General features: G+C 34.4%; 1 long non-coding RNA gene across 1 annotated transcript; it reads left to right on the forward strand.

Moving 5' to 3' along the window:
• The first annotated feature begins 1,137 nt into the window (after positions 1-1,137).
• On the forward strand, positions 1,138-8,640 carry LOC105050958 (uncharacterized). The gene is made up of 3 exons (XR_012133984.1): positions 1,138-1,232; positions 6,839-7,014; positions 8,123-8,640. It is a non-coding gene; the product is annotated as an uncharacterized lncRNA (long non-coding RNA).
• The last annotated feature ends 5,067 nt before the right edge of the window (positions 8,641-13,707 follow it).

The raw sequence follows: 13,707 nt of genomic DNA on the forward strand, positions 1-13,707 counted from the left end.
ACTGCGACACCCGATCTGGGTGCTCGCCGGCGGCGGACGGCACCGAAAAAACCCAAAATAAGAACTTAAAACAGGGGGTTCCTGATTCTAAATTTTTTCTCAAAAAAATAGAAATAAACAGCAAAAATTCTAGTTATAATCAAGAAAAGATCGAGGAGATGATACCTTGCTCTTTGTGGAGGTTTTTAGGCCATGAATTCATCGGTAAAAGCCTTCAATCCGAGAGCAAGTAAACAACAAAAAATCGAGAGAAAAAGAAGATAAAAGAGAAATTTTCGGTGATTAACGAAGGAGGAGGTGAGGTGCTTGGGTTTTATAGAGGAAAATTTATTTATTTTTTACTCGAATTCTCCTCTCCTTTCCACGGTGGGAAGAAGACTCTCAACGGGAGTCTTCTTCCTCCCAATATCCTTTGTTTTTTTTCTTTTTTTTTTTAATTGGGCTTGGGCTTTGGGCTTGGGTCTTCTCAATTGGGCTTGGGTCATAACACAAAAAAAGTACCATGAAAAGAGATCTATCATCACTACAAGAAAAAGATTTTTTTATGATGGATCTATTTACGATGGTTGATTTACCATCGTAAAAAATTTATTTACGATGACAAAAAATCTTCGTGAATAAGATATAAATTTTAATTACTATTTGCAATGGCAATCAAATCTCATAGTAAAAAATAGAGTTTTTACAATGGTAATTGATCGTGGTAAATATTCTATAATTTTTACGATGATAATGGATCGTGGTAAATAATCCATGATTTTTATAAATTTTTTTTTGAGACGGTATTTTGCTATGGTAAAAAATCAGTTACTCTCGCCTAGGCTTTTTAACATCCCGCCTAAGCCCCTTTTTTTTTTGTTTTTGTTGCGACGGCATTTTGCCATGGTAAAAAAAAAAATTAAAACCCCTCTCCCCACTGCCCACGCTCGATCTCTCGGCTTTCCCTCTCCCACTGCCACCTCTGCTCCAAAACCCTATTGCGCCTCCTCCCCCTCCTCCGCTCCAAACCTCCCCACCTCTTTCGCTTCAAAACCGTAGCCCGATTCTCCCTGACGTGCCAATCTCCCCGGCGTGCCGATCTCCAAAATCCTAGTTGGCACCTAAGCTTCCCCCCCTTCCCCCCCCCCACCCCCCGCAATCTCCCCGACGTGCCCCAGTCTGGTGGCGGTTTGGCCTCCCCTCTTCGAGGCAAAAGACATCAGGATCCGTCGGACTCCTCCATCTTCGATCAGGTACGATCCCTCCCTCTCCTTCTCGATCTCTCCCTCTTCATTCCTGATCCCTCCCTCTTCTTCCAGATCTCCCTCTTCATTCCCGGTCCCTCCATCTTCTTCCTGATCCCTCCCTCTTCTTCCCGTTCTTCCTGTTCATTCCCCGTCCCTCCCTCTTCTTCCCGATCCCGATCCCTCCCTCTTCTTTCCATTCTCCTTGTTCATTCCCGATCCCTCCGTCTTTATTATGTGTTTAGTGGAGACCATATGTGTTTAGTGGAGGCCATGCAGTAATTTCTTACGGTGATTTGGTCAGTAAAATGGTCAAGTGTATCAAAATCCATATGCACGAAATCAACTTTAAGAATATAAAATATATAAGATAAAGCGATTGATAATGGCACAGGCTTTGCTAAAGTAATTATGTTGCCTTGGAATAAATCATGGAAACACTGGATGTGATCAAGCCAAGGAATCCCTAAGCGAATTTGGCTGTACAAATTTAGATAATGCCTGGTCGGGATTAAAATGAAGCAACCAAACTTGCATCTATATCTTGATTTTTTTTTAAAAAAAATACCATATATTTTTATCTTTTTAATGCAAATGGTACTTTGTATCCAGCTATCTTATTTGAATAAAATAACCATCATGATATCAATATGTAAATCCGGGTCAAGAAATGGCCGAGACTGTATGTAGAAAAAATTATGATTTTTGGGTGATTTGTTAGATGAAGAAACAGGCTTCGATTCAGCCCATCTGAAATGGGCTTAGAGCCCAGGCAAGAAGAAGAGGCCTGGTCTATCCCGATCGGTAACTAAGGAGGGCTTCACCTATGCGAAGGCTAGCTGCTCCTCATTGCGCTTGGTGCAAGCCAACGGCAGACCAAAGGTGCCCGAATTCCAATCTAATAGAGAGAAAGAGGCTCCAGTGTCGGAGACGGGCGGTGGCGCGGCCTTGGCTCAGTGGACAAGTTTGCATTTAAGAAATGCAAACTTGTAACATTATAACATCCATACAAGTTTGCATTTAAGCAACTTGTAACATTGGAAGGGTGGCTAGAAGCTCTAGTATAATAGTTTGCACTTAAGAAATAAGTTTGGTCCATCCATACAAGTTTAATTTATGGAGGATCAAATAGAAAAATCATTGTAACATTCTTGTAAGTTGTAACGAACTTTTTGAGTCTGAATAGTGACGGCAATCTGGGAATAAGCAGCAATTAAATCTAATAAGATCCCAATTTTATAGGAGTATCCTTCCTTAAAAGGGTGGCAGTTGGCATAAAATAACATAAAAAAATAAATTATCATTCATATTTTTTTTAATATGTTCAGAAACATCTTGACTTTTTTGAAATTGGATATGTTTATCTCTGTCAATATACTGTCAATATAGAATATGGATGTGCATGACTTATAAAGACTTAATATATCCTTAGTAGCACATGTAAAAAATTGCATGCACTAAGATTTAATATATCCTGCTTAAGGTTTACTTAATATTTTATTCTTCTTTTATTTTACGAGACCATCTTCATATTACTAGAAAGTTTCTATCTTTTTCGATATTTATCTTCATAAATTTTATTCTTTTATAAATTTTATTCTTTTTGATATTTATAAAAAAATTATTGTATATGATTTTCAGATAATGCATAACGATAATAGTATCAATAGATAGTAGTTATGGATAAAAATTGGATTGATTTGCGAGAAAGGACTTCACCTACATACATTGAGGGGGTCAATAAATTTTTAGACTTTGCATATGCTAATTAGATAGACGATACAAAGATTTATTATTCGTGTAACAAGTGTAAAAATTATTTTCTTGAAGACTGACATATAATGAAACAATATATTATTACAAAAGATTTCTTGACGATATATAGGATTTAGACTTATCATGAAGAGACATATTATTCTACTAAGTCTAACCAAGACTGTGAAAGTAGAGATTTTTTTGATACGGAAGATGATATGGTTGGAATGATGCAAGAGGTAATTGAAATCTTAATGTCAAATAATAATATAAAATTTAATCATTTAATTGAGAATGAGGGTCATGAAGGGTCTAATCAAGAAATAAAAGATTTTTTCAGACTTCTTGAAGATGCAGAACGTCCACTTTATCCAAATTACATGAAATTCATCTCACTGTCATTTATTGTTCGATTACTATATTTGAAAGTGCTAAGTGAATGGACAGATAAGTCATTTATACTATTACTAGAATTGTTGAATGATGTATTTTCAGAAGGGGTATGCTTGCCAAATTCATATTATCAAGCAAACAAGATCATCATAGATTTTGGGTCTTACTTATGAGACATGGGATGCATGTCCCAATAATTGCATGTTGTTTAGAGGCAAAGATGAAGGACATGATAAATGTCAAATATGTCAAAGTTCTAAATACAAGTAATTTACAAAAGATTCAAATGATGATACTACTAAGAATAATCGGATTGCTACAAAACAAGTATGGTACTTTTCATTGAAGTCGAGATTGTAGAAATTCTTTATGTCATCAAAAATTGCAAAGTTAATGAGATGGCATGAGGAGGAACAAACAAAAGATGATGTTCAAAGACAACTCAATTGCTTGGAGAACTTTTGATGAACGGAATCCATCCTTCAGCAGATTATCAAAATATTAGACTTGATTTAGTAGCTGATTTATTTAATCTATTTAGATCAATGTCTATAGCTCATAGCACTTGGCCTGTTGTTCTAATACCATATAATTTACCACCGTGGATGTCTAACAAACAATATTTCTTTATTCTTTCTGTGCTTATTGATGGGCCAAAAGGATCGGGCAATAAGATTGATATTTATCTACAACCATTGATTGAAGAACTAAATGAATTATGGGAGAAAGGGGTACTTACGTATGATGCATCAAAAAAGAAGATGTTTCAACTTCATGCTGCATTATTATGGACAATCAGTGATTTTTCTGCATATGCAAATTTATCTGGATGAAGTACAAAAGGTAAACTTGCATATCCTTCTTGTTACAATCAAATAGAATCAACATGGTTGTCACATGGTAGAAAATTTTGTTATAGAGGGCATCGACGGTTCTTACCGAATACCCATAGTTTTTGAAGAAATAAAATATCTTTTAATGGTCAAGGAGAATACAGAAGGAAGCCTATTAAATTATCAGATTCTGATATACTAAATCAATTGAATGGAGTGCTCACAGAATATAAAAAAGAAGATCTTGTGAAGAGAAAAATTGAAGAAAATTAAAAAGGCACTTCAGATGGAAAAAGAGGAGTATATTTTTTGATTTATCATATTGGGAGCATAATTTGATTTGGCATAATCTTGATGTCATACATATTAAGAAGAATATATGTGATAATATACTTTGGACAATATTGGAGGTTGCAGAAAAATCGAAGGATAATTTAAATTCTGGATATGATATGCAAGAAATGGGTATAAGAAAAGCATTACATCCACAACAACGAGTGTCTGGTAAGGCTTATTTGCCTCTAGCTTGTTTTACAATATCCAAAAATGACAAAGATATCTTCCTAAAAGTGCTAAAAAATACTAGAGTCCTTGATGATTATGCATCTAATATCAGTCGCTGCGTACATTTAAAGGAGCGTAGTATTTGGGGATTAAAAAGTCATAACAATCATATTTTGATGCAACAGTTACTTCCTGTAGCTGTACGCAAAGCATTATCTAAAGATGTGGTTGAGGTATTGATTGAGTTAATAAATTTCTTTAGACAATTATGCTCCAAGATGAACAAGGTGGCTGATCTAGAGTATATTCAAGGTTATATTGCTTTAATACTTTGCTATCTTGAGAAGATCTTTTCACCTTCATTTTTTGATATAATGGAGCATTTACCTATACATTTAGTAGAAGAGGTACTCATTGCTGGAGCAGTGCAATTTAGATGGATGTATCTTATTGAAAGGTAATATTATTTGTATAAAATGAAGCACGTTATACTCTTCCAATTTCGATTTGTTGTTATGTAAATTTTATCTAATTTATATCTATATAGGTATCTACTTACGCTCAAACTTTATATGCGTAATCGAGCTCATTCGAAAGGCTCAATTGCCAAAGGATACCTGATGGAAGAGTGTATGAATTTTTGTTCAAGATATTTACTGGATGTTGAAACTAGATCAAATCGATCGATTTGGAATAATGATGGTGGAAATAATTCAGGTCATCCCATTGGAAAGAGAGCCAAAATATATATTGATGAAGTCACATGGGAGCAAGCTCATCGTTATGTGCTGCAAAATATTGATGTCATAACTCCTATTCGAATGTAAGTTTTATAATCAACTTATAAGATATACTAATAAATTTATATTTATTCAAGGTATTGTTTATAATATTTATAAGAAGCACATTGAGTATTTAAGAAGACAAATGTCTTGTTCATCAGATGATCAAATTGAAAAGGTCCATGTGTCAACTTTTCACACATGGTTGAAGGAGCATGTAAGTAATCATATTTAATTTTTTCTAACAATTTAAATTCAAAATTTTTATTTATCATTTAATTTTTATATAATTTAAAAATTTATATATTAAATTGAATATAGGTAAGAACATTTAAAATTCAGTACTCAGATGAAATTTAGCATTTTGCTAGAGGTTCAGATCAATTTGTACGTCGTTATGGTGGATATATCATCAACGGCTTTCGATTTCGCAAACTTGATAAGGATAACAAGAAAACCACTTAAAGCCATGGTATTGTTGTCAAGGCACATACAAGTATTGAAGATATAACATATTATGGAAGATTGATAGATATTATCAAGATTCGATATACCAATGATATGCAAGTTAGCGCTTTGACTTTGTCCCCCGGGATCCACCACAGGTTGGGTTTGAGAGCCGTGTGATGGGTGACTATTCAGCACGGTTTGTTTTTGTTTGAACAGAGATTCTATTAGTGTTCCGTGTACCTTAGTACAAGGTCAAAAAGAAAAAAGAAAGACAAAAAAAGAATATAGATAAACAATATCAAAAATTGCTTAAATAACTCAGCGAGGGTGCTATTTAAATGTGATTGGATTGATGATATCAGGGGAAAGAAGATAGATGAGTTTAAGATGACACTTGTCAATTTTAGTCATCTTTTATATAATGACAATGATGTTTCAAATGAACCATTCATTCTAGCAAGTCAAGCAGAACAAGTATGCTATATTCCAGATCCTGTAGAATCAGGATGGAGTGTTGTTCTCAAGATGACAGTTAGAGATTTATTTGATATGTACTCAAAAGATGGTTCAAATAATGTTAAATCAGTACCTCAAGCAGAATATTTTAACCAGTAATATTTAGATGAGACAATATATACTCGTGATGATGATGTTCATTAGGTGAGGGAAGGTATAGATGGAACAACTATAGATGATATGAAATCCATCGAAGATGATGTTAAGATAGATGAAGATGAATGACCGTTGTTAATTATGAAAATTTGCATGTAAGTTATTATTGTTCATTTGTTAGTTAAATTCTGTATATTTACTTTTTATATTTACTTTTTGTTAGTTAATATTATTCATTTGTTAGTTAAGATAAAGATGATGCTTACTTTTTATGTTTTACATATAGGATGGCTCCAAAGAGGACACGTGGTGTATCCATGTTGGATAGATTACAGGCTTATTCATCATCTCAGTCCAATCATGATGAGTCACAGCAACAATCACTTTCAGCATATAATACTCAGGCACATAGACAGCAATCAGAGGCCGCATTATCTCAGCCACAATCATCAGATGTTGCAGGTAAAATCACTTATTCTACTTATGTAAAGTTAAAATCATTGTACTATCTTATTTGATTATTATATTTGGATACTAATTAGATAATTTGAGCCAGTCAATTTTTAGACGAAGAGATCGAGGCACGGCTCACGGTATTGAGTTTTGGGGCACGGGTCAAAAATTTTCTTTGATATTTGATGCTCATATGCAACCTTGTGGGTCCAATGCAAGTAAGTTCAAAAGTCAATTAGGGGTAATAGCGAAAAATGGGATATATGTCCTATTGACATATGCATCTTGGACAGAAATGCTCCAATATATTCTAGATCACATTTGAAAAGAGGTGCAGGTAAAATATATTTATAAGTTTTATTTTATAATTATGTATTTAATTATAGACTATATTTAGAAGGAGATGCAAAATAAGTACTCTTATCTTTTATATTCATACATTTTATATGATTACTAACTTTGTTAAATTTTAATTTTATAGGATAACACAGATGCCCCTAGTGAATATAGAAAAAATTGTTTAAGATCGGTTGGTGAGATGTGAAGGAATTGGAAGTCTTATATCAAGCGTCATTACTATGATGAGCACCAGAGGGAAGAAAATCTTATCTCTAGACCTCCTCCGTATGTGAAAACTGATCAGTGAGAGATACTTGTTCGTTATTGGGGACAAGAAGATGTCCAGATATTTGTTCTTTTGTGATTAGTTTCTTTTTATATAATAAAATTATATATTATATTTTTAATTATATTAATAAATTTTGTAGGCACAGTGTGCATGAAACAAAAATAACAAGATGATGTTGGGAGGTTTGCATAAGATAGGGAGAACTTCATTTTCTATTATTAGAGCAAATGTATATTTAGAATATTATAAGTTTATATTAAATATAGCTCTTGTATAAATTTTTATATATATCTGAATTATTTATGTTAGTAGATGGAAGCAGAGGGATTAGAAACAGATCAACTAAGCGTGTTTATTAGAATACGTACTTCAAAGCAGGATGTCATTGATGCAGATGCATAAGAGTATATTGTAAGTGCATAATTTAAATTCTCTTTATATATAGTATATTTTACATATTAATGTCAATATTATAATTTTTTATTATAGGAGAAGATGAAACGACGACTTGAGGAGGTTCCTGAGGATGAGCGCACACTAGAACTAAAAGATCGTATCTTTGTGAAGGTGATGGGAGAAGATGGACATGGACGGATGCATACTTGGAGTTCAAGCATGACAAAGCGACGTTTGCATCAGCAATCTTATCAGGCACTATCAGAGGAGACCATTAGGAGGATTCGGGATGAGCTTCAGACTGAGTTTGATGACAAAATTTTCTACTTGGAGGCACAGCTCCATCAGATGTGTGCTGATCAGATGGTGAGTAGATGTTTTGCGCATAGCTCAGTAGGTACTCCTCATTCGGTGTCATCGAGTAGTGGGCAGGTATAATTTATTTATTTAGTTAGATTTATATTGTACATTAATTAGTTGTTATTTATAATTAATTTTATATTTTTTAATTTTTTATAATATATAAGTTCTAGATGCATCTAGTGCTCACCAAACACATGTATCGAAAAATGAAAGATTCACTCAGGTGCCTGATGAGGTTTGTGATGATATTCTTGTTGTCCGAATTTTCTTTCGAACTATCATTTTTATAGTTTTGTCGTTAAATGTTTTACAAGGAGCAAAATGTTGAAAAATATTTCAAAACAGTTGTCCAGATGTCCTTCTAAAGAAAACATAGGCAGTATTAATTGCTTAAGGTGCATTGCATCTAGATTTATGCAAAATGGAATCACATTTACCCTTATTCTAACAATATTTGTTTCCTCTTGGTTTCACAAGTCATTATATGTTATACTCTATTCACTTTGCTTGGTTGTTTCTTGTCATGATATTTGTTTCTTGCCTGGTTGTTTCTTTGTCTGGTGAGCCATTGAGTGCGTGCTCGCTATCGCCATATCATTTCCTCTTGATTTAACAACAAGTCCAATTTAAGTTTTAGGATCTTCCATTCTTCAATTCTGCTGTAGAGAGATTTTTCTTTTCCTTCTCTATATCAAGGTGATCAATTTTTTGTAGCAGTTCATCCTTCTGAACTAAAATGTTTCCTACATTCAATTGATTCCATCGTTTAAGGCGGGACCTAAGCATTCAGAGTTTCAGAATAATGGAGGTAGCAGGGTCTTGAGAAGTAGGGCCCATATTCCACCATTGTTGAATCATGTTTTTGAATCCTGAAATTGTAGTAAGGACGTAGTGCCTTCCTTGTTAATGAATTTATCATAAGAATCCACTTAGAATACACAAACTTTGAGTGAGCATCTATGCGGGCTTATCAACATTAGATGAGGGTCTTAGTGGGTTTAGAAGGTCCACCATAGTCTCTGGTTGTCATGATTCAAGAAGGGAGAGGGGACCCCACACCTTTATGACCCATCCCCTTTGTCGCATACTCTATTAAAATGCTATGGTTTCATTTTTCTTATTTGCTATACATCCCTTCAAATGAAGATGACGAAGGAAACTCTTTTTTTTGGAAACTCTTTGTCAACTGATTTTTCATCCACTTTCTTGAACCGGATTATAATGAAATGTTTCCAAAAACTTCTTCTCCACAGTGAAATTAGAGAGTCATTCGGTTTTTTTCTGATGGTACAAAAAAATTTCATTATAACCTTTGTTCTAAAAAAATTATTTTTGTTGGTGACCTCATTTTATATTTTTTTATAATAATTTATTAAACTAATATATATTTTTTATTTATTTTTAAATTTAGGTACAAGTCCATGAAGATGACGCAAGCAAATTTCGTGTTCTGTTTGCTTTTTATTATATTTTGGACAATAGATATGTACTTGAATGCTTATATTATGTTTGAATAAAATCCGGATGAATTTTTAATATTGGATAATATATTTCAAGTTATTTTTGGTTGAATAGATTTATTTTCAATATTTGAGTATTATACTTTATTTCCTCTCTAATTGATAAGCAGATGTATCAATAATAGTTACAAGTTTACAAACAAATTTATATAAAAAAAATAAAAAAATAAATATAATTAATAAAAATATAATTTATATTTTTTACGACGGTATTTGTCATCGTAAATAATGTATCAAAGACAACAAAAAAAAAATTTTACTACCACTATTTGCGACGGTAAAGTGCTGTAAAGAAAAATTTATTTTTCTACCACTATTTGTGACGACAAAGCACTGTAAGAAAAAAAAAGTTTTTTGCTACCACTATTTACGATGGTAATGCTATAATAAAAAAAATTTTATTATCACTATTTGTGACGGCTATAGTTGTCATAAAAATAAAATACTTATTTATGATGGTAAAATATTATGGCAAAAAGTTATTTGCAACAACATCTTTCATCGCAAATAAATATCACAAATACATCTTATACGATGTCTTTTTGCGATGTAAGTAATTATCGTCGTAAAAAATTATCGTAAAGATTTTTTGTGACGGCATTCCACCGTCGTGAAGTTTTTACTGCGGCCGAAATGACGACGGTTAAAATACCATCGCAAGACCGTCGTAAATATTCTTTTGCGATGGTAAGTCATTATTTGTGATGGAAAAATACCGTCGCAAAAAAATATATTTTCTTATAATGCATATTACATGATCAATACGGGGAATGCAATTTTTTTTCTCAATTAATCATGCAGAGATAGAAAAATATGCCTTACTTGGATATTCAAGTTGCATGTCAAATATTTTTTTACGATGATAAATTATTATTTGTGATAAAAAAATATTATCATAAAAAATATATTTTTTTTGTAGTACATGTTACATGATCGATACGGAAAATATAATTTTTTTTCTCAATTAATCATGCAAAGATAGGAAAACATGCCTTACCTGGATATTCAAATTCTGCATGTCGATGAGACAAATCTCGTACTTGAACTCTTGAGTTACGACTTCCAGCCATTTGTCTTTGCTCATGCCCACTTTGCTCCCTAGAAGCGCTCTGAAAGGATTTCTACAGATCTCCGGGATGACTCTCCTAAAAGCTGCTGCATTATCCACCATCACACGTGAAGTAGACAATTCACACGTGAAGTAGACAATCGTCAGCAAATGGAAGGTATGATAATGGAGGTGCCGACTGGAGGGGTGGATATAAACCTAATGCTTAGCTGCATACTGCCTCCTAGAGCATATGAAATAATGCATCAACATGAATAATGATTAGATGATGGTGGACAACCATGCTGAATCCAAATTTTGGACTAGCAGGAATTTGTAAGGGTGTTGTCCACCGGTTGGGCCAAAGAAGGTCTCATGATACATCCTCGAACCCAGCTGTTCCATCTATCGAGAAAGTCGAACCATCTTAAGGAGTAGAAGACAAAATCCGATCTTACCTAGTCATATGCCCACTCTATATCTATTTTGGTAGTCACGAGGCTTTTATAGGTAGGGGCAATAAATCATGCACAAATTTCTAGGCAAGAAGGATATCATTAGAGATGCTTCTCTTCTTGACGAGGGCTCCTTGCTCTAAGTGGATAAAATGACTAGTGTCATTACATTCTTGCAACCATGACCTGGTGACTAGCTTGTATAATATGGTGCATAGGCTGATTGGTTTGAAATGAATCAGCTTCATAAGATTTGGTCTCTTGGGGAGTAAGATAATGAGAGTGCTCTTCCAAGCTTTAGGTATTGAATTTGTGGAGAAGAACTGTATCAAAACGAGGAACACCTCCTTCTAAATAATAGGCTAGTGCTCTTCCAAGCTTCTCCTATTTCTTCATCTGTCAAAGATCTCATCGGGATTTTATTCTCTAAGGCTCGAATCTTTTGGTTTGGGAGCGGGTGATGATTTTTTAATACGCGTAATGATGCTCATCTGAAAATTTTGCAGGAAAAGAGAGGGGTTAAACCGGGCTAATGCAATATGATTAAACTACATGAACATATAAGAAAATAGACCAGAGAGGAGAGACCAAGAAACTTTCAAGTTGGTGAAGACCAGCACGGTCTCAAGGGTATTTGCCTTCTCTAGCTATACCTCGTTGTGCCTTCTAATTTCATACCTAGCCTTATCTTCTTTTCTTTTGAGAGTTTCTGCTTTTATATATGCCTTTAAAAAAGAGGGAGCGACTGGACATCTTTTCTCAAATTTTAGTTGGTATCCACTCAGAGAAATGTCCATAAAAAGGGGCATTTTATCATGCAAAGAACCATCAAAGTGGGTCTACACTCATACTAATTACCACTCATGAAAGGAAATAGTTACGGAAATGATGTCGGTTTGAGTTTTCATTATCTTTATGAACAACAAAAAATAAGAAGCTATATACATACATTTGCAGGTAAAGGAGACAAAAGGTTGGATATTTGCACCAATGTAAGTTAAATAATCCAGAGAATGGGCTTGTACTAGAGTAAATTGGCTAGAAAATAACTTTAGGATTATATATGCTGAAATCAGTTAGTTGTCGGATTAGAAATAGGTTACTTCCATGCTAAAATATAAGCATGGTTTTGTAGCATTTGATGGTAACTGAGTACTCTGTTGATTGTGTGATTCAATATATATTAAATCACGGCATGCCATTTACTTGAAAAACCATATTAGAAACACGTACCCTAAAAATTTAGTCAGCAGTAGATAATTATTAGGGCCCAAAATGGTAATTGTCATCTCATCCTGCTTCAAAAATGTGTCATGAGTTTGAGATGGGCTACGCACATTTGTTTCCTAGGTTTTGCAAAAGCTGTGGAACATGGATGATATAAATTGATGCATGGATACAGTTGCCTATTTATCATGGCACGATGAGTATAAACCAAAAGATAATGAGACCTGCTAGAAATTATTATGTAATGTCTGTTGAGGGGTTTACTCACTATCCGACCCTACCTTCTCTCTTTGGGTCACTGCCAAACACATACTGATGATCCGATAAGACCACTTTGGATGTTAGGGAAGGACTCAAGAACCTGAGGTGAAGCAGTGCTACGTCATCAGATTTTATCCGATCTCTAGATTAGACATTCACCAACCTCAAGGTTGGAGCTCAACCGATGATAGAAAACGATACTCAATGACCCACACAGGCATTGATACACTCAAGGCGGAGCCTCAGCTCTGCCTTAACCTCAGACCATCAGCCTAGTCAGTCATGCAAACGATTCCTGAAATCTCCTAGCAACTTTTAGAACATAGACACAACTTGCAGCTGATACAAATGACTAATAAACCTGATCCACAGGCACGACCTACTGCTGGCACCCATAACTAACAACCATAATCAATGGATTAGTAGGTGGGTTTTAGCGGCTTATCAGATTATGGTCTCGTAGGCCCTAACAGCCTATCATATTCCAATGTGCCAATCTATGGCTCTATCTATATATAAAGAGATAAAAAAAGGGGACCCTCAGGTAAAGCTAGACTCCAAAGCGAATATCCGACTTCTGCTCTCCTCTTTTCTCCTTCGACTGTTTCTTAAACTCCAGCTGATCTAAGCAACGGAGGGTCCCTCATCAGGCACACCCCAACGAGCAAACTTTCTTTGTAGGTCCATCGACTATCACGTACGGCTCAAACCCTCTGAAGCGCTTGATCGATCTACAAACACGTCACCATTGAAGAAAAAATTCGACCGATCGCATCGGATGCCAGGAGAAAGAATAGATTAGTA

This window comes from Elaeis guineensis, chromosome 8, assembly GCF_000442705.2.
Source record: "Elaeis guineensis isolate ETL-2024a chromosome 8, EG11, whole genome shotgun sequence".
Lineage (NCBI taxonomy): Eukaryota > Viridiplantae > Streptophyta > Magnoliopsida > Arecales > Arecaceae > Elaeis > Elaeis guineensis.